The sequence below is a fragment of the Sapajus apella genome, unplaced genomic scaffold (assembly GCF_009761245.1).
Source record: "Sapajus apella isolate SASKATOON/1434 unplaced genomic scaffold, GSC_monkey_1.0 scaffold76, whole genome shotgun sequence".
Taxonomy (NCBI): domain Eukaryota; kingdom Metazoa; phylum Chordata; class Mammalia; order Primates; family Cebidae; genus Sapajus; species Sapajus apella.
The window spans coordinates 9531543-9546514 of NW_022437016.1; the positions used below are offsets into that span (position 1 = coordinate 9531543).

Genomic DNA, 14972 nt, shown 5'->3' on the forward strand with positions numbered 1-14972 from the left:
AGACGGGGTTTCACCATGTTGACCAGAATGGTCTCGATTTCTTGACCTCATGATCCACCCGCCTCGGCCTCCCAAAGTGCTAGGATTACAGGTGTGAGCCACCGCGCCCCGCCCAGCCTTTCTCTTTCTGACTTCGCTTGCCCCACCTGTGCAGTGGGAGGACAGGAGAACTCCTTTATCTGCTGAGTGCTGATTATGTGCCAAGGAATTTGCTGCATGATCTGATCCGACGGCCCCTGAAGCCCGTCCCTTACTGGCACCACCCAGTCACTCCCGGCTGCCGTTCCCTCAAGGCACGTATCGCTGTCTGAAATCACCATGTCTCTTCACTGTCTGTGCCTGCCTCCTGACCACGCAAAGCCTGTGGGAGGGGAAGGCCTTCTCTCCCTTGCCCACTCCTGTGTCCCCAGCCCCTCAGATGGTGCATGGCTTCATGAGCTTCTCAAGAAATACTTGGCAAATCATGGCACAATGTGTTAACCGGATTTTCTCAAAAAGGGGATGGAGGCCTGCAGAGGGCAGGCCCGTCCCCGTCCCTCGATCACACTGCCAGGGCAGGATTGGAGCCCCTGCCTGACAAGAGTCAGCTGGGGCCTCATTCACTGACCAGCTTTGAGCCTGGAATTCTAGGTGTGCCTGTGTCCCTGCAGGTTCACGCCACCCAAAGAAACTTCCAGTCCACACTTGTGGCTTTGGATCGGCTCAGAAAAAGTGTGTCCTGTGACTGCTCAAGGAATCTGGGCATTTAGCCCAGAAAAGAGTGTGTTTCCTGGCTTCCTGAGAACTGGGGCCCACCCTGCCCCCAGCCTGGGCGTGCAGAACAGGAGGGAGGGGAGTTGAAATCAGGCCCTGGAAGGCTACGGCATCGGACCTTATCATCCAAGTGAGGCTTGCCGCTCACGCCGAGACTGTCCGGCCGAGCACTCCGGGACACGGTATCCCTCCGAGATGGCAGCAGCGCCTGGACTTGCTGGAGAAGAAACATTCCTCACGCTCATGCGAATGTTTCCCCAGGCTGCTGTCCTGGCATTGGGTACTGTGGGGCAGACATAGGTGTGATGTTCTCTGGGCACGAGGTGACCAGTGTCCATTGGGTCATCAGGCCTCCAGGGCCACACGTTTGGAAAGTTGTTCCTGGAGCACCAGGCATCTGGCCCCTCACTCTGTGGCCAGGCGTGGGTTTCTAAGGGACCCTGCAGAGAGCTGGGGTCCTCAGCCTTCACGTCTGCACATTGTGCATAATTTCATGCTTTGCTTTTGTTGCTTTTTTTCTTTTTTTTGAGACAGGGTCTTGCTCTGTTGCCCAGGCTGGAGTGCAGTGGCATGATCTCGGCACACTACAGCCTTGGCTTCCTGGGCTCAAGTGGTCCTCCCACCTCAGCCTCCTGAGTAGCTGGTATTACAGGCACCTGCCACCACAGCCAGCTAATTTTTATATTTTTTGTAGAGATGGGGTTTCGCCATGTTGGCCAGGGTGGTCTCGAACTCCTGACCTCAGGTGACCCACCCACCTCAGCCTCACTAAGCCCTGGGTTTACAGGTGTGAGCCACCCAACCCGGCCTGCTTTGTTATTCTTGAGAAGGGTCAGAGCTTTCCTGCTGCCTCTCCCACTTTTCAACTGTTTTCTTCTTCACCACGGGGCTGCCTCGTGGACTGGCTTGGGGGCCTTCTCCCTCAGACTGGAAGATCGCTCAGTACTCAGAGGGGGTTCACTAGGATTACCCTTACACTTTTTGGAATACACTGGTCACATTTCTGAGAGGGAGCCCCCCTTTTTGTACTTGTAGGAGAGTGGAGGATGCCGGCCACACATCTTCTCAGCCAGGATTGAAAAAGTCACCTAGCACAGTGGCCTGAGTCCACTGGTTCCCAAATCCCAGACCCAGGCCAGGCCTAGGGCTGTGTGAAGTCCTCCACAGACCCACGGTGAAATCAGAAAATGAAGGCCTGCCTTGGCATAGCTACTTTCTCTGTCAGCTGTCCTTTCTTTTCTTTTCTTTTTTTTTTTTTGAGATGGAGTCTCACTTTGTTGCTCAGGCGGGAGTGCAGTGGCGTGATTCTGGCTCACTGCAGCCTCCAACTCCAGGGTTCAAGCGATTCTCCTGCCTCAGCCTCCTAAGTAGCCGGGATTACAGGTGTACCCCACCACACCCAGCTAATTTTGTATTTTAGTAGAGACAGGAGTTTGATCTCAAACTCCCAGCTTCAGGTGACCCACCCACCTCTGTGCCCAGTCTATCCTTCCTTTTATGATAGATGGAATAATAGGTGGATGTTTTATTTTAGATGCCAGAAAACACTGGCAACCTATGTCTGTCTTCAAAATGTGGGAGAAGCTGTTCAGGCCTGGAACACTCCCAGGTCTGGGAGCCATTGATGTGCTTCTGCACCCCAGACACAGAAAGGGAGCCCAGGGGAGATGTCGATGCCTCGAGAACTTCCAAGTCCTGGCCACACATGGCCCCTGGCCCTGCCCTGGTGTGCGTTGGGGTGTATTGGTTTGCTAGAGATATTATAACAAATTACTGCAAACTGGGTTCTTGAAAACAATAGAAATTCATTCTTTCATGGTCCTGGAGGCCCGATGCCTGAAATAGGCTAGCAGCAGGCTCGCTTTCCATGGAGGCTCTCATGAGGCACCTGCCATGCCTCTTTCTGGCTTCTGGCAGGGCCCGGCCACGCTCCGTGTTCCGCATTCCGTGGCTTGTCTACACATCCCTCCAGCGCTCGCCTCTGTCGCCACATGGCCTTCTTCCTTGTGCGTCTCTGTGCCCATCCCTCGTAGAAAGATGCCCATCCTGGAATTTGGGCCACTCTAATCCCACGTGACCTCCCCTTAACTTGATTAGTATCTGCAAGACTCCAAGTAAGGGCCTGGGCCCCAGTTCTAGATAGATAAGCATTTTGGGGAGACATTACTCAGGGGGCATAAGGGATGAGGAGAACAGATCCAGGGAGCCTGCCCTAATTCCCGGGAGGAGACAGGAGGCCAAGGAGCAGAGTCTGGCCGGGGAGCTGTCACCACAGTGAGGCCTAAGCTAGGGCCACGGGGACTGAGTGAGACACCCCACTTCAGGAGCACAGGGGAGGGCCGGGATCCCCCTGACTCCTTGCATCCCAGATTCGTTCCTACACTTTCATACAGCCCCCAAAGCTGAGTACCAACTAGGTTTGGGTCTTCAGCATGATGTTTTTTAAACACAGGCTTGTAACATTCAGTCCTTTGGTGGCACCAGCCAGGACCACTGAGGGCTGAGAGCGTCTCAGCTCCCAGCACAGGTTGCCAGCCCTGGCTTTGCTCTTTTGGGTTGAGAGCGGCCCCTCCCAGTAATGACAGGGCCGCGCCATTCCCGGCATCGCCCACCAGCACAGCCTCCCCCGCTCTGTGAACAAAGGGCAGCCTGTGGGGCAGGAAGGAGGGAATCCAGCCTCCCCTGCTTCCCCAGGGGCCCCTATCTGTTTTGGCAAAGGCCCTGTGGTCAGACGTTTCCGCCCTGAAAACTCCCTGCCAAGTGATCTCAAGCAGAGGAGTCCCAGAGTCCCCCTGAGCCCCGCTTCTCTCCTGTGAAGTAGGAGAGACAGTTCTAGCCCTGTCCATCTCAGGAAGGCTGGGGATGACAAGGCATGCCCTTCCCGTGCCTAGCCCAGGGCCTGGCACATAGTAGGTGCTCAGTAAATACTGAATGAGAGAGAGGATCTTGGAACCTGGAATGTAACCTTCATGCCACTCGTGCAAAGCCTCAGCACGGCCTCTTGAGAAGGAGATTCTATAAGCGTTTTCTCCCCTCCACCCCCATCCTGAGGACACAGCTGAGACGGCTGGGCAGGAGTGGGGGAGTTGAGTGTGTGCATGTAGCACTGGACAGAGGACAGATGCCGCCAAGATGCATCTCAGGCATTGACCGGTCGCGTGACCCATTGAGTAAAACCTACCTAGACTTGGTACCATGGGAGGGAGAGAAGTGTGGGAGGGAGAGAAGTGTGCAGGGAGTCCTGGAAGGGAGCCTGGAGAGCTGGGTGCCAGCCTGGCCCTGCACCCCTTACCAGCCATGTGCAGGTTGTGGGGGTGGCCTGTGCATCCTGCTTCCTGAGCCTCCCCTCTGCAGCCCGGATGCCACCTCTGGAATTCTGGCCTCTATCCCACAACTCGCACAGGACTTGCCTTGCATCCAGGCCTTTACATGTGCTGTGCCTCTGCCTGGAGTGCCCTGTCCCCATTCCTCCCCTCAGAGCTGCTTCCTGTTCTGAGGAAAAACCCTTTGCCCCAGGTAGACAGCATGCACGTTTCCCTGTTTCCATACCCTGCCCTGCAAAGCAGCGGGCATACTGGTTATAGTTTATGAGACACGCAAGAGCCCCATTGAGGATGGAGATTGGTCCCCCTTGCCTGGCACAAGGATGGTGCCCAGCCCTTGTTTGTCCATTGAATGAGCAAATAATGGAACGTCCGGTGGCATGTCACGCCTCTGCTGCGTGCCTTAGTTTCCCCATCTTTAAAATACTGGATGTAAGCCAGGCGCGGTGGCTCATGCCTGTAATTCCAGCACTTTGAGAGGCTGAGGCGGGAGGATCACCTGAGGTTGGGAGTTTGAGACCAGCCTGTCCAACATGTTGGAACCCCATCTCTACTAAAAATACAGAAGTTAGCTGGGCGTGGTGCTGCACGGCTGTAATCCCAGCTACTCAGGAGGTTGAGGCAGGAGAATCGGTTAAACTAGGGAGGTGGAGATTGCAGTGAGCCGAGATGGTGCCACTGCGCTCCAGCCTGGGCGACAGAGCAAGACCCCGTCTTAAAAATAAATAAATAAAATACTGGTTGTGGGCTGGTGGAGTCCCTAGGGATCTGGTGAAGTATGAGGCCTCAAGTGAGTGGAGCCGGGTCTTCCCTGCTCCCAGGAATAGAATGGGAGTGTGGCAGCCAGCACACAGTTTGTTTAATGATTAGCCAATGCTGATGCAAAAATATGAACAAAGCTCTGGGGATTTTCTGGGCGTTCAGCACAAAATTCCCAGTTAATGGGTTCCAGTGTCTGAAAAGGCAGGACCGACACTGTCTCTGTGGAGTTGTTCTGTCTTTCCACACCTGCCCCCTGTGGGAATTCTCCCAACACCTGTGGAGGGAAGAATGTGTGTGTGAGGGGTCCGAGACCACATGCACCGCCTGGTGGAACTTTCTCTGCTCTTGCATGTCTGGCGGGAGCTCCTCTTCATGACACAGAATCTGCCGAGATTCATCCCCAGCTTCCTACGCTTCAGGCCAGCACCCGTGTTCAAGCCCCTGCCTCTGCTGTCTCCCATGTCTTCAAATTTGCACCACTCTGACCCTCAGTTTCCTCATCTGCAAAATGAAGGCAGGAATGCCCACCTCATGGGGTGAGCTGGTGGACCCAAATACATGGTACGGTAGGTGCCACGGATTAGCAGCACATGATTTCGTGGCTCTTAGCGTGAGTATTCCTTCCTTTAGAGAGTGGAGCAAAACAGATCCGCAGATTAAGCCAAAAGATGTCTGTTGTCTGAAGAATTTTGTTTTGGAAGGCAAGCCCAGGTTTTGGGTCCTCCGTATTCCCTGAGGCACAGCCTAGTTGAACGTCGCGACGTATTTTACGGACTTGGTGACCACTCAAGCCTTTGAGCCCTCCACGCGGATTCTCTGAGGTCAGGCTTTTGGGGAAGCCCTCGCACAGCTGGGCTGCTTGTCGCGTCGGTAGCACGGTTTCCACAGAGCAGGCTCTGTTTGGCTATGAATAGATGTTTTTCTCACTCTTTTCTTGGTTGCCTGAATGGCAGGCTCCCTCCTGCAGTCCCAGAGGCCGACCTGCATGTAAAACTCCACTGGACATCAGAGTGGGGTCGTCTGTTCCTGCTTGGACTTGAGGCTCTCAGCAAGACTCAAAGAGCTGGGTTGATGGCCGCCGTGACCCAGGGAGCCTCCCGAGGGTCTCCTGGGCTGTAGTTTCTAAAGGCTACCGAGTGAACTGAAGAAATCGGAGTTCACGGAAAAGGCAGCAGATGGGAGCCACAGCCGAGATGGAGCGGGATGGTTCAGGATCTCCAAACACAGGCCCGCTGGCTCCGTGGCGTCCAAGCCGCAGATGCAAAGCCTGTTAGGACAGGAAGGGCACCAGATAGCTGCCAGGGCCTGCCGCAGGCGGGAGGGCCGGCCACCAGCAATTAGGAATGTGGGTTACGGAGCCGCACAGACTGGGTTCAGATCCCAGTTTTTCCACTTCTATTGGGCAGCGTGCTTTCAGCCTCAGTTTTCCCCTTCTATAAAACGGAGATAGTAATTTACCTGTCTCACGAGGCTGTTATGAGGATTAAAGTAAGTTAACATCACTTAAGTGCATAGATCAATGCTTGGTACACAGTGAACAAATACAGATAAACTGAGGCCCAGAGAGGGCGAGGGACTTCTCTGTGGTCACTCAGCAAGTCACTGGGGCAGCCAAGGCTGAACTCATGACTCCTAGTCTCGTGGACATTTCCCCCCTCCCCGCCCTCCCGCTCAGTCAGACTTTTTCAACGCTGCCTTTTGCAAAGGAAATCGCGTGACCCTTCAGCCCACAAGAATTCCGACTGCACAGAATGTCTGAAACCTCTTTGGGCTGGCTGGGGGCCTTGTTGCAGTTCTATTCAGCTGTTAGTTCTTTTTTTCCCCCTCTCTTTCTTTTAAAGCTGTATAGGATCCTCCTTTCCCGTCTCCACAAATAGAAAAATTAACCTCTTGACAAAGGAGTTGGAAGACTTCAGTCCCCGCTGTGTGTCCCTGAACCAATCCCCCAGCCTCAGGTTCCCTGGCTGTGAAATGAGAAGGTGTCCCCTGTTGACAGGGAGGTGGCCCCACCTGTCAGTCTGTGATTGCCACAGAGACAGGCCAGTGGAGAGGTGCCACCCCAGATGAAGTTCGGGTGAGTGCTGATTAAACAAAATCTGGTGCCACATCCTTCTAAGAAGCGAGGTGAAACCCACCAGAGATGCGCGTGTGTTCGCCCACCCCCTAATGTCAAAGGTGGTTTGAGTCATCAGAGTGGCCTGTGCTTTTCTCACTCTCCTGTTTCATCGCAGTGCTCCTGAGCCAGTCGGGGCTGAGGCCTGGGGGCCAGTCATGTCCCATCTGCAGGCCCCAGGCCGTCAGACCTGAGGGGCCTGGTCACCTCCTCATTGTTGCAGGGTGCCCCAGACATGAGCTCCAGAGGCTGCTAGCCTAGGGTGTGAATCTGTCTCCAAAGCTGCTGACACAGGGGGAAGGACTTCCCCTCTCTGAGACTTGGTTTTCTCATCTGTGAAATGGGTGCATGAGCACTGCCTGGCAGGGTGAGATGAGGTTCACAAGCCCTACCCTACTTCACTCCCTTCTTCCTTCCTGCCCGAGAGGCTCCCTGCTCACCTGGGATCCGGACAGGGCACAGCAGATGGCGATGTGTCCAAGTCCTCCCAGGCTGTGGGGCACAGAGGGACAGCTGGCCACGCTAGGAAGCCTGGAGTCAGACCCTCAGACATCAGGGTCAGGCGTGTCCAGGGTGCAGCCTTCTTGCGCCAGTGATGGGGATCCCTAGGGGAAATACCTAGGGTCCAGGAGGTCATGGAGACAAGACTCGAACCCAGGATTGGGACCTGGAGTACCCCCAGCCCCCAGGTCCTCCTGTCCTTTGTGCATGCTAACTTTCAGGTCACCCTGGCACCAGCAGGGACCAGCCTATTTGGGCCTGGGAATTCAGAGATGGGTGCCAAGGTGGGCCTGGGGCACGACGGGGCAGATGTGAGGCCAAGCCCCACCTTTGTACCCCCTGGTAGGGGCCTTGGGCAAGTCACGGCCACTCCAGAGCCCCCATCTCCTCATCTCAGAAATGAACCTCATTCCCACTCTTCCCACCCACCTTTCAAGGTTGTCATGAGGCTCCCGACAATAGTGTGGACAAAAGTCCCTCTGCATACCATCAAAAACTGCCCAGAAGCCAGGCGCGGTGGCTCACGCCTGTAATCCCAGCATTTTGGGAAGCTGAGGTGGGTGGATCACCTGAGGTCGGGAGTTTGAGACCAACCTGGCAACATGGTGAAACCCCATCTTTGCTAAAAATACAAAAATTAGCTGAGTGTGGTGGTGTGCACCTATAATCCCAGATACTTGGGAGACTGAGGCAGAAGAATCGCTTGAACCTCGGAGGTGGAGGTTGCAGTGAGCCGAGATCACACCATTGCATTCCAGCTTGAGTGACAGAGCGAGACTGTCTCAAAAAAAAAAAAAAAAAAAAAAAAAACCTGCCCAGAAGAAATGTGTCATGTCACCCTCTGGGGCATTTCTGTATGTGGGTCACTGAGGCAGAGTCTGGTATGGAGTAGGTGCTCAGTAAGTGTTGAATAAATGAATGATGAAAGTTGCCTGTTCCCGAGCTCACCCAGGGAAATTTCCATAAGGTGTTCTCATCTTCACAGGAACCCCAGGGGCTTAGGTATGGCCCGTTTTACAGATAAGAAAGCTGAGGCTCAGAAAGCAAAATTTCTTACTTAAGGCCACACTGCAAGTGGCTCAGGAAGTCCAGATTCACACCCGATTCTTGAGCCCGGGTCCTTTCAGGTGCTCAGGTGCCCACCGGTTATTCCTCCCCTGGGGCACTCTGGTGAGTATTCAACAAACAGTCCCAGGATGAGGGGGTTTGTAAACACCCCTGCTGTCTTAGCATTTGTCAGCTCCCATGGTGGGTGTAAATATTCCCACCATGGCTGATTTTAAGCACCCAGTGAGTTATCAGCTGTCTCACAAAATCCCTTAAGATGTAACAAGCAGCCCCCATGGCTTAGTGCACCCCCATACCCCTCTCCTTTGCATAGCCCCTTGCTCACCGGGAGAACAGCCACAGAGTTAGGAGCATTCCTGGAGGCTGAAACAGCAGACCGGAACTAAGCCAATGGCTTGGGTGGGAGTACTGTGCCTTTAGACCCCCAGCCCTGTCCACCAGAGGCCTTGGAACTCCCTGGGGTCTCAGAGTCACACAAAGACTCGGTCGGATGGATGAGACCTGAGGATGGATCTGCGGGACCAAGACTGGAATTTTAAGGCCTCCCAGCCCCACGGTGTGCGATACTCCTGCCAGGCCTGGAGCAGAGCCCTATAAACGCCGGGATATAATGGACAATAAAAGTCGCCGGAAAATAGTGACTCTCCTAGGACCCCTGTCATCTCTGCCACATGCTGCTGCTGGAACACTGTGATCATGAGGCACAATCGTCATGTAAATATATAGGGTCTCTCGCCAGCCACGGGCCAAGATTTATTTTATGGAGACAGTGGGGGAGGGGCTAGCTCAGGTTCATTGTCCTGGTAACTTTGTAAAATGCTTTGCCATCACTTCCCAGCTCCTGGGAGGATGCAGCAGGAGCCGTGTGGCCCCTCTCACCCTCCCAAAAGGGGGATCCCCAGAGGCCCTGGACACCTCCTTCTAGGTCCACAGTCCCAAGGGCCTGGCGTCCGTAAGGCTGGGGTCCCCTGGAAAGTGGGTTTCTGGAAATATTTGTTGCAGAGATATTGCTATTGCGTAAGTGCCGGTTGTTTATGATAACAGGAATCAGAACAGTAGCAGCACCCACATTGATTGATTGATTGATTGATTGATTGAGACAGAGTCACTCCATCACCCAGGCTGGAATGCAATGGCATGATCTTGATTCACTGCAACCCCTACTTCCTGGGTTCAAGCAATTCTCCTGCCTCAGCCTCCCGAGCAGCTAGGATTACAGGCACCCACCACCACGCCTGGCTAATTTTTGTATTTTTAGTAGAGACAGGGTTTTGCCATGTTGGCCAGGCTGGTCTTGAACTCCGGACCTCAAGTGATCCACTCACTTCCGCCTCCCAAAGTGCTGGGATTACAGGCGTGAGCCACCGTGCTTGGCCCTGTACCCACATTTATTAAGCTCTTGTGCATATCTGGGCCCTGATAGTCCTGGGCTGGTATTCTACCTGCATGTAAAATACCTCACTTGGTCCTCATGTACTCACAAAACAACCCTAGAGGCAGACAGTGTATCCATTTGACAAATGAGGGAAGTGAGACTCAGGGAGGTCATGTGACTTGGTGGAGTCCTAGCTGCACCCCTGCAAGATGGGTCCTACTGTGGCCCCGGTTTAGAGCCGAGGGAACTGCAAAGGGATGCCCTGGGATGGGCCCAAGCTCACATAGCCAGATGGAGGCAGCACCAGATTTGTACCCCTGAACCTGTGCTGGCTGCCTCTCCACCTCCCCACTGCCCGGCCTGCTATTCCCAGGTCCAGGGCACTGCCTCCCTGGAGCCTCCTTTATTGCCCCAAGTTGAAATTAACGGCCCTTTTCTGTGATTCAGCAATGCAGTTAAGCACTTTGGGGTTTTTTGGTTGGTTTTTGATTTTTTGTCTTTTTAGAAACAGGGTCTTGCTCTTTCACCCAGGTGGAGTGCAGTGGCACAATACTAGCTCTCCACAGCCTTGAATTCCCAGGCTTCAGTGATCCTTCCATCTCAGCCACCCAGAGTGCTAGGATTACAGGTGTGAGCCACCACACCTGGCCTGATTAAGCACTTTGATTGGAACCCCACACACATACTCCATCTGCTTCTTTGCTGAGGGTAGGGTCCTCTGAACACACTCCTGAGAGTGTCCAGGTCAGCACTCAGGCCTCCATTCCCATCCAGGCTCTGCCTCTGCAGCTGGGACTCCAGCAAGTCACCTGACCTCCCTAAGCCTCAGTTTCCTCATCTGTCAAATGGATACACTGTCTGCCTTCCAGGGTGGTTTTGTGAACCCACAGGCTGCCACTGTTCCTGAAGGATCTGGCCCAGCACCCAACACAGATGGGTGCTCTGTGTGCGTGACCCCATACGCACACTGCCGTGGCTGTGTGCTGGGAAGCCCGGGTGGCATCCATGCCACAGCCCCACGTGGCCATGGCTGCTGTGCATGAGGAAGGCGGCGTGCAGGGGCTGGAGTGCTCAGAAGCGATCTGGGGTCCAAGAACAGATTCCCTTAGCAATTCCAGACTGAAAAGATCTGGTTTTCTAGTGCCTAGAAACGAGCCATGATTAGATGCAGGATCCCCAGCTCCGTTTCAGAGCCACCCAATGAGTCACAGATCCCCTGTCAGCCATGTCAGAAACATCTGCACAAGAAGGGCCCTTCAAGACTGTGGAGTCTGACCCACCCCTGTTGCAGGTAGGGGAACTGATGCCCAGAAATAGCCTGTGACTTCCCCAAGACCTTGCAGCCCTGTGGGAGTCCGGGCCATGGGAGTCCAGGGCCACTGTAACACACAGCACAGCTCAGAGCACAAGCCACTCCTGCAGAGCTAAAAGTGGCCACATGCTCCCTAGGCCCAACTTCAGGGCTCAGCGAGGATTCTGGTCAGGAGAGCAACACAGGAAGGAGGTGTAGGGGCAGCCGTGGCATGGCCACAGGTGCTGTGATCATGCGCCAGCCCTGTCACACCATACTGGTGGTAGGACTGGGAAAAGCCGCCGCCGCCGTCCAGATGCACTGAGCTGTGCTCAGCCATGTGGAGGTTGTCCTGGGGGTCGCAGTGACTCTTGGGGGGGCCCCGGCCTGGCCTATCTGGAGCCTTCTGTGAATTGAGGCTGGTAACGTGCCCATCGGCAGGGTTGTGGGGGACATGGATCTGTGGCCACCTCCTCAAGGGGTGCAACACACACCAGGGCCTGCGGACGGCTGGCCTGGGCCCAGCCTCAGCCCCCGAGGGTGCTGGCGCCTGGCATATGCCCGACAGTTGGGGCCGGCTGGCAGGAAGGTGTGTGGCAGGTGGCAAAGCGTCGGTGCCAGAATCTCACTCGCGCATCCTCCAGGACCTCAGCTGCCGTATGCCCGTGTCAGTCCCAGTGGTGGCAGAGCTGCAGATGGGGCACAGGGGTGCATTGTCCAGGGCAGAGGTGGCTCATTCTGGAGGAGGAAGCAGGCACTGCTCACGGAAAACCTGTCTTAGGGACCGAGGGCTGGGGCTGGCCTGCAGAGCCCAGATTCCTTTCACAGACTGGATAGCGGGGGGTCTGTGCCCTAGATCCCACCATGTCGGCTACCAGGAATCTCCTTCCTCTCTGGTCCAAACCCTGCTGGTCCTTCTGGGCCACCTGAGGCTTTCCACCTGTTGTCCGAAGCAGTCATGGCCTGGCTCGGCAAGAAGCAGGAGCCATGAGTCCTTTTCCTGGGCAGCTTCATGCTCTCTCTGGCTTGTGGAGATCAGTTCCAGGGCTCGCTCCTGGGGACCTTTAAGAGCAGGAGCTGTGTCTGAGTTGTTGCGGGGTCCCGAAGGGAAGGTGGACCACTCTGCGTCCTCCGATCCTGGATCCACACCTCATTTTGGAGAGTGCAGGGCCTGAATAAGGATGTAATAACAACCAAATAACCCCACTGATGGGGTGTCTGCTGTGCCCAGCCTGGCGCCAAGCTCTTTCAACGCGTGCGATGTCATGTAACCCGCCAGCAGCCCGCACGGTAGATACTACCCTTGTCCCTGTTTTACCGGTAAGAACGTGGGTGCACACAGCTAGGATGTGACTAAACCAGGACTCGAACCAGGACTGCCGCCTGCCAGAGCTCTCATCTCATAGGCAATTAAGGATTTGGGCCCAGTTTACAAAGGAGAGAATAGAAAGGGTTAAGCTTCTAAAGCGACAGCAAGATCGGTTGTGCTTTTCAGCATTTTGCTGGGCCCCAGGGTGGATGGGTGGGGAGTAAGCACAAGGACCAAAGGAAAGAACCCATGTCCCTCCCTGAGCTGACACTGGTCTAATCAGGAGGCGCTGCCATCAGATTCCAGTCCCTGGTGAGCAGGGGGCTCCATGGCGGCTGTGACAAGTTCCATTCGCCTTGGAGGTGGCAGCCGGAGCTATTTTTAGAGCAGCACGTGGTGGGGGAGTTTCCTTTTGGCCTTGTCTGGGGACTGGAGTCTTGGGAAGGGGAAGTCCCGTGTGGAGACAGGGGCCCTTCTTCCTGCACCCGCCCCAGCCCAGAGAGGCCACCCAGCTCCCTGGAGGTCCCGGCACCTCACGTCCGCCCTCAACCCAGAGCTGAGCAGACCTTCCCTGGAGCTTCTCAGGAGCCACTTCAAAAGGTACCCAGACTTTCCCTTCTCCTACTGTGGGAGCCACTTGCTCTCAGGGGTGTGTCCAGTGAGGGATGGGGAGACAGGCCCCAGGGACCTCCAGGGCTGGGGCACCAGGGATCTCGACCTGGCTGCACCTCGGCTACCCACCGTTGGCTGAACCCATTTGGCCCGTCCCACCAGCCTGGCAGGACTTTTGCCATTACCCTGGGACGGGGTGGCTGCTGATGACTCGTTTCAAGTTGAGTAATTCGCAGGCTTAGCCAGAACTTCTCAGTTTCCAGGGAAGCAGAAAAAGCAATTCGTCTCCCTCCAGGGTGGGTTTTGTCTGTCCCTTCCTGCCTGTAGGAAGGAGAGAAAATTAGAGGAGGCCAGGGGCTTTCCCTGCGTGAAGGCCACTGAATGGGATTCTAGATGCTCGCGTGGGACCCAGGCCGAGCTTTTTACAAACACCCAAGCCCTCCAGCCCTGGGGGTGTTCTGCTTGATCCTCCTCCCACTGTTGATTAGCAGGGTAGTAGCCACAGTCTGAGATAGGATACGACACAGGAGTCTCTGCTCTGAAATCCATCCCTTCCCTTAACCGCCAGCCTCTACCCAGTGGCCCCCTACACGAGCTGGCCTGGGGGGCCAGGCTTCTTCCTCCTGGCCTCAGGTGTTTCTGTATTGAGTCAGCCACCACTTACCCAGCCTCTCCTCTGCCACCTGCTGGGGCCGTGGGGAGAGTGGTTTAGTCTACCCCCGAGGAAATTTCCGCGTTGAAGGAGAGGAAGGCACAGGAATTAGACCGAGATGGCATGGGCAGCAGGCTGTGGAGCTGGGAGTGACTGATTGGGTGAGTCCAGGAAGGCTTCCTGGAGATGCCCAGGTTAGGCCCTGAAGAAGGAGAGAAGTTTGCTGGGAGGCAGCTCCTTCCAGGCAGGAGGAGCAGAGCCTGCCAAGGCCTCGAGGTGAGAGAGATCTTTTCCCGGGCAGGCAGGGGTCCTGGGATGGTGGGCCTGCTAGTGGGCCTGGGACTCCTAGAGTAAGACCCCAGCCTTCCTCAGCTGCATGGCGATCACCAAGGATCATGCCAGGCAAATGATTAAAATGCAGACTTTGGAGAGAGTTGGATCTGGGTTCAAAAACAGGCCATGCCACTTGTCAGCTGCATGAGCATAACAAGTCATTTAACTTCTCTGCACCTCAGTTTCTTCATCTGTACAAGTGGGGGGCTTATAGACCTCACAGCAGAGATGTGCTGAGCTGCTGCCTGCAGTGCCCGACACAGGGGAGGCGCTCAGCAGGACTCAGCTTCGTCTTCAGGGTGGCTGGGACCAGACCCAGCCTTGACCAGGTCACAGAGTCAGGAACTTTCTGGGCAGAAGCTAAATGCCTTGTTGTTCCTTTGACTGAGAGACAAGATGTTTACAGCTCTTGCATTTTTTTCCTTCCAGAACTGGGTTTTATGAACCGAGGAGGAAGTGAAAGGTGATTGGGATGCGCCTCGATTTTCAAAAAGGTGCTGGGAACCCTGCAGTGTGCAGCCCAGTTGGTTTTGAATCGCTCGGTGACTTTCGTCTGATCCGTGACCACAGGGATGCTGAGCCTTCCGCAGAGGTTTCTTGGAGTTGCAGGAGGGTGGGAAGAGCCACCTCCACCCACTGGTCAGAGATTCATTTCACCAACGCCCGCTGGGTGCCCGCTCTCCACCAGGCCCTGGTGAGGCGCTGGAGGTTTGCAGATGCTCTTAAAGGCCAGCAGAGGAGGCAGACACGGCGGCAGAGGAAGCAGCTTGTGCCTCCACAGCCCGCCTTGAGGGAGAAACCTGTGTAGACGCCACCAGATGAGAAAGGGAAGAAGGGGCCTCAGTGCCTCCTGACTGCCCACTGTGTGCCCACAGGGTCC

The 14972-nt window shown here is 55.3% G+C and overlaps 1 protein-coding gene across 5 annotated transcripts in view; it reads left to right on the plus strand.

Annotated features, from left to right (window-relative positions):
* NEK6 (NIMA related kinase 6) overlaps positions 1 to 14972 on the plus strand; it is a 92348-nt gene that overhangs the window by 22399 nt on the left and 54977 nt on the right. Inside the window, exon 1 of one of the 5 annotated variants that reach the window (XM_032251562.1) lies at positions 2473 to 2491. The exons of 2 other annotated variants lie outside the window; for them this stretch is intronic. The gene's annotated coding sequence lies outside the window, so the exon portion shown is untranslated. Of the gene's footprint in view, positions 1 to 2472; positions 2492 to 6490; positions 6513 to 12282; positions 13096 to 14972 lie in introns of those variants that run through there. 2 more of the 5 variants (XM_032251563.1, XM_032251566.1) reach the window with 2 other exon arrangements.